The following is a 15,144-nucleotide window of genomic DNA, read 5'->3' as shown; positions in this document are numbered from 1 at the left end:
TCTTATAACTGCCATCTGGTTTCTGTACAAATTGTAAATAGCCTTTCGCTCCCTGTATTTTACCCCTGCCACCTTTAGAATTTGAAAGAGACCATTCCAGTCAACATTGTCAAAAGCTTTCTCTAAGTCTACAAATGCTAGAAACGTAGGTTTGCCTGTCTTTAATCTTTCTTCTAAGATAAGTCGTAAGGTCAGTGTTGCCTCACGTGTTCCAATATTTCTACGGAATCCAAACTGATCTTCCCCGAGGTCGGCTTCCACCAGTTTTTCCATTCGTCTGTAAAGAATTCGCGTCAGTATTTTGTAGCTGTGACTTATTAAACTGAGTTCGGTAATTTTCACATCTGTCAACACCTGCTTTCTTTGGGATTGGAATTATTCTATTCTTCTTGAAGTCTGTGGGTATTTCGCCTGTCTCATACATCTTGCTCACCAGATGGTAGAGTTTTTTCAGGACTGCCTCTCCCAAGGCCGTCAGTAGTTATAGTGGAATGTTGTCTACTCCCGGGGCCTTGTTTCGACTCAGGTCTGTCAGTGATGTGTCAAACTCTTCACGCAGTATCGTATCTCCCATTTCATCTTCATCTACATCCTCTTCCATTTCCATAATATTGTCCTCAAGTACATCGCGCCTGTATAGACCCTCTATATACTCCTTCCACCTTTCTGATTTCCCTTCTTTGCTTAGAACTGGATTTCTATGTGAGCTCTTGATATTCATACAAGTGGTTCTCTTTTCTCCAAAGGTCTCTTTAATTTTCCTGTAGGCAGTATCTATCTTACCGCTAGTGAGATAAGCCTCTACATCCTTACATTTGTCCTCTAGCCATCCCTGCTTAGCCATTTTGCACTTCCTGTCGATCTCATTTTTGAGACGTCTGTATTCCTTTTTGCCTGCTACATTTACTGCATTTTTATATTTTCTCCTTTCATCAATTAAGTTCAGTATTTCTTCTGTTACCCAATGAGTTCTACTAGCCCTCATCTTTTTACCTACTGGATCCTCTGCTGCCTTCACTACTTCATCCCTCAGAGCTACCCATTCTTCTTCTACTGTATTTCTTTCCCCCATTCCTGTCAATTGTTCCCTTATGCTCTCCCTGAAACTCTGGACAATTACCTACTTGATCCTCTGCTGCCTTCACTACTTCATCCCTCAGAGCTACCCATTCTTCTTCTACTGTATTTCTTTCTCCCATTCCTGTCAATTGTTCCCTTATGCTCTCCCTGAAACTCTAGACAACCTCTCGTACGCCTTGTAAATAATTGTCAACGCCTATTGCATGAAAGGTGACGGAGTGTCTTTATTATCAGAACGGCGTAAACAATGATTGCCTATTCTAGTAGGGGTTGGAACGCCAGTGGAAATGAAACAGAAGGCAGAACTCAAGCTCTGGTTGGAAGGCCCGCACTAGTATTGGTCCTGCTTAAACGCAGGAAGTAGCTAGACGGACGCCGTGGCACCTGAGCTCTGGAGCACAATAGGGTGACGGCCGACCGCTATTATAGTAGGGCCGAAAGGCTAACTTTGAAAATCTTGGACGCAGGTGAGAGGAACGAAGAAGCAGCACCTCGGAAACCACGCAGGCTGGCTTATTTCCAAGGATTTTTACTCAGAAGCGTACCATTGTATGAGTATAGGTATTTCCTCGCAAACTTTCCGCGCTGGGCGACAGAAGACTAAAATGTGGTTGGTCGGAGTTCGGAAGGATCTGTAGAGAGGGACAATATTCCGTGGTTTCGGGAATACGATTCATTTTCGGAATTACAATGATATGGAGCTGAGCCTTGCTGGGAGGCTGGCGGTGGAGAGACGTGGTCTTCCGTTGTGAGTGGCCGTGGGTGACGGTCGCTCGATATCAGCTTTTGTTGGTACAGACGGACTTGCTGTCTTTGCTCTCAGGAGAGTTTGTAGTTAGAACAGGAACTGTGCTGTTGCGAACCTATACGATTCTGGACTTCACCTCCGGGTTGGAAGTCGTCGTTGAGTACGCAGCGTTCAGTAATGGAGAGCACTTCCTATGCCTATACTTACATTGAGACGTTATCTGAACTCCGTCCTCGTGGTTGGGAGCCGCGCGGGATCAGCCGAGCGGTTTAAGGCGCTGCAGTCATGGGCTGTGCGGCTGATCCCGGCGGAGGTTCGAGTCCTCCCTCGGGCATGGGTGTGTGTGTTTGTCCTTAGGATAATTTAGGTTAAGTAGTGTGTAAGTTTAAAGACTGATGACCTTAGTATTTAAGTCCCATAAGATTTCACACACATTTGAACATTTTTTTGTTGTTGAGAGTTCGCGTTTCTCGTCTGTAGAACACAGAGATGAGAAGACAGTATTAGAGTATATTAGTCAAGAGGACCGCCTTCTGCCGTCCTAGTGTTTGAAAGGGTTTATTTGTGGCTGGAGTTCTCCCATCGTCGAAGACGAGTACGAGAACCATCACTTCGACGCACCGGACGCAGTAAATAAGGTATATCGCAAATTGCTTCAGCTTATTAGGGCTGTAAAAACATAAACAGCTGTGATCACGTTAGTTTATTTCCACTGAGGTTCATCATCACTGTAGATCATCTTTGAAAGTAGTGTCTTCTAGTGTTTGGTACGTAGATGGTATCAGTCATTCCGTGTTATTGGTATTAGACCGCGCAGTCATAATAAGGGGCAGACTTGGGCAACTGATCAGTAATTTTACTTAGGAAATGTAAACTTTGTAATATAAAGTTTTTTTTAAAATCTACAAGATATAAGCAAGAACAACGTTTATCATTTAATAGGATTAGTTGCCTTCATCATTCATTTATGTTTAGATTGTAATTTTGAAACGTCCCCTTAGCACAATTATACAGGACTGTGCTTAAACTGACACACAATATTTTTAGCGCAACGCAATCTGACTTTCAAAAATCCCTACAAAAGAATGGCCCTGACTAACATTAACCTATACCTTTCACAAATCACTTACCTCACCAAAAATCTTCGTTACTCGAACTACTGCAATACAGCGAGCGCCACTACTGCCAGCTAAATAAAAGATTCAAACTACTGAAGGCACTTACTACTGATAGGCATAGTTAGGAAATGAAAGATTTTGATAGAGAACAAACAATGTATTTACCTTAATAGTCATAATATATATAGCACTTCATGATATCCAGTATTACAAATTTCAAAACTCCGCCATCTCTCTCCCCAAATCCACCACTGCTGGCGGCTCACCTCCAACTGCGCAACGCTACGCGCTGTTAACGTCCAGCTGCCCAACACTACAATAGCCGACAACAATGCAAACCAGCCACAGACTGCACACAGCACAGCCAGTGATTTTCATACAGAGCGCTACGCAACGTTGCCAATAAGAAAACAAACAGCCTACTTACAATTTAAAGAATTAAGAGATCCTAAGATCTGCTTGAGGAGGTAGTCAGACAGGGCCAGATCTTCATTTTAGCGTTTATTGTTTTCCATTGCTCACATTCATTTTACACCCGCCTGGAGTAGCATCTCGGACACTGCCTGACAGTTGCTTAGGAACAATTGCCAACGTCTACGAAACAACTGACAATTGCTACGGAACATCCGACCACTGATAATAAAAGGAGGTGCAGGGGGATTGACTTGGTAACTGCAGCTCAGCCTTTGCACGAACATACTGTACGCATAGGACATTTCAGGCAGTACGATTTTTAAGGTTGTTGTGGATCCGATTAGTGAGACGCTCCGTGTTGTACGGAAACATGTCTGAGATATCATTTGAGTGCTTAAGATCGTGGACGAGCAGCTGCACAGGGAGAAGTCGGTCAAAGTGTCGTCACTGTGGACACAGGAAGTGTTGTGTCCAAAAGTGTCATAAAAAGATCGATGAAGGTGGAAATGCTGTCCGAATGGATAACGGTGGTCGTAGACGGACTACATCGCACGGCGATCGTTGCATAGCCGTAGCGGCGAAAAGGAACATCTTAGGCCTAGGCAGATTGCCTAGCGATACACGTGTCTCTGCCAGACCCACTTCGCCGCGGTTTAATCAGGCTGGTTTGTACGCTCGGAAGTCTGTCAAAGGCATCCCACTTCAACCAAGCTATAGTCGAGAAAAAGGTCGTTGATGTTGGTTGGGGTCAGCAGCAGTGAAGTCCTCCGACGAATCTCTCTTCTCTGTGGTAAGTGGACTGTCCTGCATACTCCCCGACCCCAAATCCTATATAATGTGCCTGGATTGCTCTTGTGGATGTATTTCTCAAAGAACACCCCATTCCCGAACCGCGCAAGAAATGAAACTCGCCTTCGGAGAGGAGTGAGACAATATCCCCCAAGGACTCAGCAGTTTAGTAGCTAGCATGTGCTAAAATGTGCGTTAGTGCCCATGGAAGCGACATTTATTATGAGAGTCAGATATCGACCGTTGTGTTGGGACTCTGGCCTGTGCCAAAGATAAACGTTATTTATCTCTGTTACCATGTTTTCCCATTTGGTGAAATCTGTACCATTTTTCGTTATAAATAGACCACTCAACCTCTATTACATGTGTACTCTGTTTTATGTCGTCCGTTATTGCCTGTTATTATTACTATCCACCAATATATCTGTTCTTTAGCAGTCGCCAGGCAGTGTACTAAACAGCTAAAATGGAGCACGGTGCACAGTCTCAGTTGTAGATTGCCTGTCTTCAGCTTCCAGGGACAATGAAAAGAATTGACTTCTAGTATTACATATAATTATTAACTGAATTTAAAAATTTAGAATGTAGACATAATCTACTCATACGTTGAAAGTTCAACATGGCAAAATAAGCGTTAAAGTCAGAAACTGTGTGCATATCTTGAGGCAGTGTAACTCGTGCCCTGAAAATTACCCAGTATTTGAGAAGGAGAGCAATTAACGGGTTTCAGAAAACGTTATCCATAATGTCAAACCTTCTCGAAACTTTATCTCGCTGACATTCCCACAAAATAATGAGAGCAAAAAAGTTTATCGCTTTCCACATTTTCGCTGTTCATGGAGTAAAACTACAGTATCTGGCACGACGTTTTAACTGATTACTTCTTTACTACCAACTCTATTCGCAACACATTTTGCGGGCAATAGTCATATATACCATCGAAAATACCTGCAAAATTATATTATTATATGACATATCATTCAAGAGATAAATCAATGGACACTGAGCTGCATGAAAAACGGAACACGAATTAACCAGAGTTGATTCATCCAGCGTTTGAAATATAATTTCTAACCTTTTACATTACTCTACGGGTGAATAATCCGAAACAAACAAAACTAACATAATTAGAATTTTGCTTCTTGAGCAATAGAGGTTTTATATCTTGAACATCAAATATTTGACACATTTAATCATTGATGTAGTATTCAGACTTTTGAGGCTATTTTATACATTTTGTACATGGTAGCTCGATTCTGTAAAGAATTTATGGTAGACAGGTTACTATTACCTAAAGAAGAAAGATGGAAGGGAGACATAGTACTAAGGACACAGAAGGAAAACTGGATTTCTATGAAATTACAGACCTTGAGAAAAGAAAAGGATTCAAGATGGTGGTGATGATGGCTCTGAGCACTATGGGACTTAACATCAATGGTCATCAGTCCCCTAGAACTTAGAACTACTTAAACCTAACTAACATAAGGACAGCACACAACACCCAGTCATCACGAGGCAGAGAAAATCCCTGACCCCGCCGGGAATCGAACTCGGGCGCGGGAAAGGATTCAAGAAAAGCTGTCTCCAGAGCACATTACTGTGTAGGCGCGAAATGTCGACAATAGGAGTGACAGAAGCGGAACTATTAGAAAACTTTGATGTGTGTGGTTAAAAGAACTCAAAATCAGATAAACTAGTCGAACAAGGAATAAAGACGACCTACAACGAGTCAACGATAAACACTGCTAAGAAAGAACGTAAGAAATAGAAGAGTGGAACTAACTGGGTAGATTTCTTACGATGGTCGTAGCTGAACACTATAGTTGGAGGGATTACGAAAGGCAATAGGCAGATCAAGCATTATGTTTATGCAGCTGAAATGAATAGTTTAGCCGACAATGCCGTCGCACGGATCCCAAACGTCACCACAGTGCGTACTGAAACGGAATGTGATACTCCTGATGGATCACCGTTTATCAGTGTACCGTCGTCAACATGGTACATCGAACTTTCGATCTTGATTGTTCCCAGAATATGGCTACATGGTAATCAAAGAAAAATGAAAGAATTCTCCTCTCTGTGAAGTAAGGTTACACAGACGGTCAAAGCAAGGAAGATATCACAATTAGATTGGCATAAGCAAAGAAAACTTTCTTCGATAAGACAGCGCCGCTGCCATCAAACATGTGCATGCAACGAAGTTGTTGAAAGTGTACATGCGGAACACAGTATTCTGTGGAATTAAAACGTGGGTCATTGGAAGTCTAGAGAAGATGGAACTGAAAACTAATCAAATATGGCGCCATTTAAGTAAGTTATAAGTTGGCAGATGAAGTATCAAATGAAAAAGTGCGTAAAGGGTTTATGAAGAAATAAGTGTATGAAATACCTTTACCAGGTGAACAGTTTAATGGGACATGCGCTACAGCTTCCATGAATAGTTACTTGGCCTTGAAAGGCGCAGTCGAGGGGGGGGGGGGGGGGGGGAAGAACGGCAGACAAAGATTAGAATGTACCGAACAGACCATACAGGAGGGTTGGATGCAGAAGTTCCTTAGAGATATAGAGCTTAGTTCAAGATAGGAGTAGATGGACAGCATCAAATCAGTCGAAAAATTAAAAAAACAACAAAGAATGATCTCGGGGGTTTCATTAGTCTCCTTGAAACAAACTCGTCATGATAAAAACCATAAATTACACAGTTTATAAGAAAAAGTGTATGTGGTCATGAAGCAAGAGAGGTTACTCGTTTTTAAACGGGATTAAATCCCTCGTTGACGCAAAATGTCAATGCACAGCCCGCAGCTGTACTGAACAACTGTGTCGCCTAACAACATGGGCGAGTGTGTACACCAGCAGCAAATTGCGACCCAGCGACCGTCACACATCTGGCAGCAGCTGCTGCAAGTCGCAAGACGAGGAGTGTCTGCCAGTAACGCACTCTGACCAGTTTTAAATGACAGCAGGAAGGGAGGAGGCGTCACGGTGGGTAGACACCCTCCGGCTGGCGCCACAGGGGTTCCTTCCTCAGGGAATCCTGGAGCGCAGCTCATCTGTCTCGCACTCGGTCGCAATTCCTCGCTTCGCTTGAATATATCTTCACTTAAACGAGTATACGGACATCTGTTTTGCTTTTAAGTACAACAAGGAAGCTCGTGATCACGATACTCACATTTTGAAAGATCATCACAAAGCGTAAAAACACGCCACAGATGAAAATAGATTAGTTGATGTTGGGCGTTCAAAGGCAATGCACCGTTATGAGAAAATAGCTAAATTACAAGAAACTACTGAAACTGACTTCCATTATGTGATTCGCATAACTGCAAACGATATTGCATGTTGTTAAAAACACGTTGTAGAGATTTTTGATGAATTGCACACCACATCGTAGAATTTTTTCTGTAATTCGATCCCCACAAGAAAGAGCTAAACAATAGTCCAACTACACGACTGTTGAAACCACCTACGACTATCGAAACCACCTACGACTGTCGAAACGACCTACGACTGTCGAAACCGCCTACGACTGTCGAAACGACCTACGACTGTCGAAACCGCCGACGACTGTCGAAACCGCCGACGACTATCGAAACCGCCTACGACTGTCGAAACCGCCTATGACTGTCGAAACCGCCTACGACTGTAAAAACCACCTACGACTGTAAAAACCGCCTACGACTGTCGAAACCACCTACGACCGTCGAAACCACCTACGACCGTCGAAACCACCTACGACCGTCGAAACCACCTACGACTGTCGAACCCACCGACGACTGTCGAACCCACCGACGACTGTCGAACCCACCGACGACTGTCGAACCCACCGACGACTGTCGAAACCACCGACGATTGTCGAAACCACCGACGATTGTCAAGACCAGTGACGATTACCACTGTCAAAGCCAGAGACGACTATCAAAGCCAGAGGTGACTGTCGACAGCACAGAAAGTTGTCAAAACCAGACGATGCTGATGCTGTTGTTCACTATGATGTTCATGATCAGGTATGACACTGAAAGTTCTTAAAAGATTACAACTGTGTGCCAGACCAGGATTCGAACCCAGTCCTCTTGCGTGCTTAAAAGCAAAGACGGCGTCGCGACGATGTGATCGAGAATGATATGCTACAAAACGACAGGTCTTGTTTTCGAATACGTTTCTCTAGTGTTCGAGGTCAGCAACCGAAAACGTGTTGGAATCAAGAACTTCTTAGTTGTCAGTACTCGTTCCGCCAGAATCAAAGGCTCCGTTGCAGGAATGAGTCACCTCCTTGGCGGAGAAGCTGGAGCGTTTCACAGAGCGCAGCCGCTCTCAGCATCCCGTCTTGGCGTCACCTCCTCCTGTTGGTAGCCCGCCACCACCTCTGCCTGGTAACCCGCTACCTCCTCTGGCCGGTAACTCTACCCGTCGTTCTCCAGCGTCGCACGCCGCCGCGCCCAGCACGCGCCGACCCGAACACGGGCTGTCAAAGCAGAGCAACTTTAAACGGCCGTCACCCAGCCCATCCGCCAAACACTGCTGCTTTTGTGTTTGCGCAACGTCGCTGTTTGAGGTCACGTCGATAGCGATGGCATCGACAGCGGTGTTCGGCGTTCTCTGATTTCACAAAGACTGGGAACGTTGCCGCATTTCAGCTTGTCGTTAGTGGCCGCACTTCCTAGGATGAAGGTGGTGACTCATTGAATCCGTGATGCGGAAGAGATGCATCACCTGGAATCTCGTTGACTGGATTAGGACTGTCCTTAATTATGAGTCCCGCTTCAAAATGACCCCCTATGACCAGCGTAGACACGTCTGCAGACGCTTCGGACGGCTGTGGGATATCAACTGGACTGTCGCCCTCCTTACGTCCCGACAACGAGGCATGATGGTCCGCGGCAGCATTTGTTTTCATAGCAGGATCCCTTTGGTTGTCATTCGCGACGCCTTTACAGCACAGCGGTACATCGACAATATTCTAGGCCCCGTTTTGTTGCCTTTCATGGCAAGCCATCCTCGGCTTACGTTTCAGCGAGACAAAGCCATCCCGCACCACACGAGACTTTCTACTGCTTATTTTAGTGCTCGCAAAACCCTACCTTGGCTAGCAAGGTCACCTTCCCCAAATGAGAAAGTTTGGAGCATAACGGACAGTGCCCACCAACCATCTGGGGATTTTGACAATCTAACGCGTCAGTTGGACAGAATTTGTCACTGGATCTCTCAGGAGGACAATCCAATAACTATATCAATCAACGCCAAGCCGAAAGGTAAGAGTTGGACTAACTCGTTATTGAGTTGATCAGTTGGGGAAGCTCTTTCTCTTGAGTAAATCATTCAATTTTTCTGAAATTGTAATCACTGTACAGACAGTACAGGTACATCGTATCTACCTTTGTCCAGTCGATTTGTATCATTCCTTCGTGGCGCGTAGTTTCTTTTTGTCTTAGAGTCTATTAACAGGGTCAAAAGAAAATGGTTCAAATGGCTCTGAGCACTGTGGGACTTAACTTCCGAGGTCATCAGTCCCGTAGGACTTAGAACTACTTAAACCTAACTAACCTAAGGACATCACACACATCCATGCCCGAGGCAGGATTCGAACCTGCGACCGTAGCGGTCGCGCGGTTCCAGACTGTAGCGCCTAGAACCTCTCGTCCACTAGTGCCGGCAGGGCCAAAAGAAACAATAACCATTGAGTGCAGCAGCGACTGGGTAGCACTGCTGCCTGATGGTAGCAGACAGACATCACGGCGCTGGCCGGCACTTGAAATGTACACAGATATGTTAAATGCTACAATACATATTATTAAACTGAATATTGCACTATAACCTGGGATTTCTCTATCGCATGAACACACGTAGACCTTCCATCGGCGATGGGCGTCGCACGAAACATTCGATGAACAATAGTTCATTGAACTGACTACCTAGACGCTGCAAAAACGAAATTTCTAATACCATACACGTACTTTATTCTGTTTCACATTTTGGACAATTTACCGATGCTCTGTTCGGTTTTCATTGATCTGTAGAAAGCCTATGATAGCTTTCCCCTTGTAAATTGTGGACTTCAATGTTACAGAAAGGTGTGAACTGTTTATACGCTTAAGCTGGTACAGCTTTATGTATTGCTACAATTTGCGGGTTAAAGTAGGTACAAAACCAATTGAACAGATTTCAGTGGCTAAAGGATTACGACAAGGATGCACAATAGCATCTACATTCACCAACTGCGACATAATCGCGTGTATTATTCCAGTCTCTGATCTATGTGACGATGCTGTACTGATTATATTTATATATTTTGACGATGCCATTATGGCCGTATCTTTTTAGGACATGGTGTAAAAAAGATTTGAAGATGGTCATTACAGACTGAAACCGGTCATCGTCTAAAGAATTCATTTGTGATCAGAGACTGGAATAAAAAAGCATTTTAGCATCTACATTATTTAAAATATAATTAAATGGTGCCGTAAGGTTATGGAAACGTTCCTGTCATAGTATGTGTGTGACTATAAATCACAAAAAGTTCTTCACTTTGCATTTTATGACGAAGTCGTTTCTACAGAGGATGAAGATGACATGAACTACATGGTTCTAAAGTTCTAAAGAGAATTTCAGAAATGGGGTTTAACCAGTAATTTTGGGAAAAAGAAGTATTTAGTCACAGGATAACTGAGTTAAGACCTGACATGAGATTCTGATGTAGTAAACTCTGAGGACTTTTATAAGTATTTGGGCGTCATTATTAACAAAGAGGGATCCAGTGAAAATTGTATTAAGAATCGCATTGGCCAACCAAACATTTAAGTGGAGTTTTGTTGAGTTCACATAGTAGGTCATAAACGAACACTAAGATGTTCCAAACTGTTATAGAAAGTACAGCAAATTATGGAGCAGAAACATGGAAAATAAATGAAAGAATTAAGAGGGAATTATTGTCAATGGAGATGGGATTTTGGAAGTGTTGGTGTAGGTTGACACTGCAGCATAAAGTAAAAATGACAACATAGGTAGGAGAATTAACCTGGTCCCCACTGTAATGGATACAATCAGAGCAAAACGACTGAGTCGGTATGAGAATGTATGCGTATTGGTGCGAACAGATGGGCTAAGAAGATGACGGAATGGATTCCAACTAATAATAGTAGTAGAAGAAGAAGAAGAAGAAGAAGAAGAAGAAGAAGCCCAAAAACAACATGAGGAGAGTGAGTCAGAAGAGCTAAGGAATTTGAAGATGGAAGATTAGCGAGATAGAACACTTTGGAAACTAAGATACGAGAAACAACTGTAATCTTGTATTAAATGCAGTAAAAAAGACCAAGACATATTTTACAAAAAAATTATGTAATTATTAGTCCATTTTAAATTTTCTACAGGAACCTGTGAAGCTGCTCTGCTTCCACAGGAAAGTCGGTCTTAGAGGTTACAAGAACACCATTGTACGTTAGACACAGTATCATTACGTAGCAGCTACTTGCGGACATAATACTTTTTACATCTACAATTATAATTCGGTCTGTTATCTAGAAACCAAGAACAGACCGACTACTTACTAGGCAATTCTACATTTTAATCTTTCTTTACAGTGAATTAGCCATATGTCAATGACTTTACATTTCTCAATTTGTGTGTTTACTATCAGCCAAACCATTGTTATATCTTTTTAATTATAATTGGTTTTCTCTTTAGACAACAAGTTAACTACAATTCTACTAACTACGCACTACTGGCAGCTACTTCTACTGCCAGGGGCCCTTTTACAACAAAATTTTCTACATAATGGAAGGTTTAGGAAGAGGCGAAACCTTGCAGCTAATGGTTCAAATGGCTCTGAGCACTATGGGACTTAACATCTATGGTCATCAGTCCCCCAGAACTTAGAACTACTTAAACCTAACTATCCTAAGGACATCACACAACACCCAGTCATCACGAGGCAGAGAAAATCCCTGACCCCGCCGGGAATCGAACCCGGGCGTGGGAAGCGAGAACGCTACCGCACGACCACGAGCTGCGGACGAAACCTTGCAGCTTTTTGCATACTCCACACACCTCGCCCAATCCTTGATTGCGCAAGTTTCTTGATACTTGTCATATTTAGTGTTTTGTCACGACAGAAATTGCTGCCAATGTATGCTATTCAGCACATGCGGCTTTTCTCTCCTAATTTTCGCGCTGCTGTATCTCATTCTTGTATATGTGCTGCGCGTTGCTTGATACCTTTTCGCATAATGCCGCAAAATCTGTGTATAAATCAGGATCACCCAGTGTGTTTCCAGAATGAGATTTTCACTCTGCAGCGGAGTGTGCGCTGATATGATGGCAGTTTGGAAGGTAGGAGACGAGATACTGGCAGAAGTAAAGCTGTGAGTACCGGGCGTGAGTCGTGCTTCGGTAGCTCAGATGGTAGAGCACTTGCCCGCGAAAGGCAAAGGTCCCGAGTTCGAGTCTCGGTCGGGCACACAGTTTTAAACAACCCAGTATGTTGTTTACATTCTGTCTCTAATGGCTTGCCTGTCAGCTGGAACAACCGGTGCAGATCTTGGACACTCCCAAACGACGTATTCAGAGGGGCCCACCTCCTCTCCACATTCGCAGGCCGGTGACAGCCTTTTCACTATCCTGTGCAGATTCGCAGGATATGGCCATGCCCCGTTAAGAAATGTATTATCTCTTTATTGGACTCCATGTACTTTATTTTAACTCTTTCTATAACTGATGGTATAAATTCAAACACCGTTCGGGCTGTATTAGATCTTCTGTCTTTGGCATATATTGATAACGTGGTCTTTATCTCTCTGATGTTTTGACATGCCCTGCCCATAATTCTTTCTACAGTCGTACATTCATTTCTTTTAATCCAATATATGGCAGCGCGCCGCCTTATCATTAAATCATTGAGGCATTATTATTCCTAGCCCAGCTGACAGTGTTACTCCAAAGGCACCCACCGATCTTGTTATAATATTGCGCTGTACTCTACGAAGGACAGCGGTCGGCCTCAAAGCACAGACACTTGTTTCGTAGCCAAGAATCGAAGCAAGCAAACTGTTGTTATCTGTCATTATTACGTTAGACGGTAAGCGAAACCGTTTTTGTCCAATTGTGATAATTTTATTGTACAATGCAAGAGTTTTATTGCATATCTGCTCGACATGTGGCTCGAAGTTTATCATCTGGTCGAGATGAAATCCCAAATACCTAGCCACGTTTTGACGTCTGATCGGTTCTCCGTTTATCTTGATGCTATGATCGTGCTATATCCTCCCTTTAAACATGATATAATTTGATTTTGCAGGTGCAACACCCACTTGCGGACAGTATGAATTCTTACGATCAGACAGATTTGTGGCACTTTTTCGTCGGTAATAAATATGAGAAAAGCCAGTTAGCACGAGATCACTGTTGTTCGAAGAGTACTACTATGTGATTAAGGTAGGATGCTCAGCGGAGAATGTTTCGCACTTGTCAAGTGAAGTTACACCTTGGACACAGTCACTTAAACTCTTTTGACATCGGACTAGCGATTATCCTGGTTTGTACAGGATATCGCGCACGCTTCTGGGTACGACGAACCAACATGTGGACCACACGCCCAACCTACTTCACCTGGTGTTGGGCTCCACACACACACGATCGAACAATGGGAGTTTTTCAGGACTGCTGTCTCTTCGGCATTCCTTCGCTGACACAGGACTGCGGCGCTCGAGTTTGTTTTGTTTTCCGATGTCGTTGCGGATTTCATGGCGCAACAGCGCACTACGTCCGTGTTACATAGGAGACCAGGCCGAGAACGTCTTTTACTTCGACACTAAGAATTTATTCGGTATGTATCCAGGTTTTCTCGCAGTCGAGAGAGGTTTGCTTAAATCCAACTGTCTACTCTTTATTGCTGACGCTTCTCCGGCTTGCTGAGTGTAGCAATTGTCTGCGCTCTGGCTAGACGTACATGCTGCAAATGGCCCCATGTGCATGCAGAGGTGAGATCGAGTGTTGTCTTCTCTCTCTCTCTTTCCTACACACACACACACACACTCATTTCTATGCTGGATCAGCTGGAGTGCCGCAACACTGTACTGCGGTGCCTTTGGCATGGAGGACGCATGGCACTGACATGCGCTTTGCTCCTAGGAAATTAATGCGGAAACGCCTTCGTGGAGCCTTATTTGGAAGGATTTCAGCGCTGCCGCGTCGTTAGATGCAGCGCCAGGATTTCAAAAGCCTGCAAGGCTATCGCTTGGACATTCCGCGCGCGCCCCGTAGGTAATACTCCACAAGGGACGCCCACACATTCCTTGTCCATAATAAACCTGCACATGTAGAGGAATGAAGACATATTTCACGACAATAAACAGTCTATCGTTAAGTTACTAGCTAAATTCCGAGAGCTTCCGACAAGAAACCTTCCTTATCTGATGTTGCGAAACAATTTCAAAACTTCAAAAGTGGATATTGGCTTGGGGGAACCATGAGACACGGCTGAAGAGCTCCGTTGATAAGAGCGCTTGCTGCTTTTGAAATGAGTTAGTGCGGGATTAAGTATCCCAGGCCGACACAAAGATCTAACTAACTTGCACGGTTTGCGATAGAGCACATTCAACAAATGATCCATATTGTTCTAATTATTGCCTGGAATCTGAAAATGTTGCAATAACTACGAATTGCACAGTGTGGCGTAAACATGAGCTGGTTGACACAGTGGTTAATGCACCGGACTAGCATTCGGAAGATGCGGGGGTTCAAATCCTCGTTCGGCTCTTCAGATCTGGTTGATGCCTTTGAAAATCCCTCTGACGATTTATTTTCCTGTATACATAACGTCTACGCCCTGCAGCGAACGTCGTGTGGTAAATCGCGAGCTCGCACCCCTTCCTTCTGCCACTCCCCCCTTGTAACATCCTGAGGAAGAACAATTGTCAGTAAGACTAAGCTGAGTTTTCTCCGATTTTACTGTCGTGATTATTTGTCAGGCAAACAGTGTATTTCAAATCTGTGACGTTAAAA

At 43.8% G+C, this 15,144-nt stretch overlaps 1 protein-coding gene across 2 annotated transcripts in view; it reads left to right on the top strand.

Moving 5' to 3' along the window:
- Window positions 1-15,144, top strand: part of LOC126251737 (integrin alpha-PS2-like) — an 836,605-nt gene that overhangs the window by 109,339 nt on the left and 712,122 nt on the right. The gene's annotated exons all lie outside the window — the stretch shown is intronic.

Source organism: Schistocerca nitens, chromosome 4 (assembly GCF_023898315.1).
Source record: "Schistocerca nitens isolate TAMUIC-IGC-003100 chromosome 4, iqSchNite1.1, whole genome shotgun sequence".
In the NCBI taxonomy this organism is placed as follows: Eukaryota; Metazoa; Arthropoda; class Insecta; order Orthoptera; family Acrididae; genus Schistocerca; species Schistocerca nitens.
The sequence above is the reverse complement of the archived record's forward strand: the minus strand, read 5'-3'. Positions and strand labels throughout refer to the sequence as shown.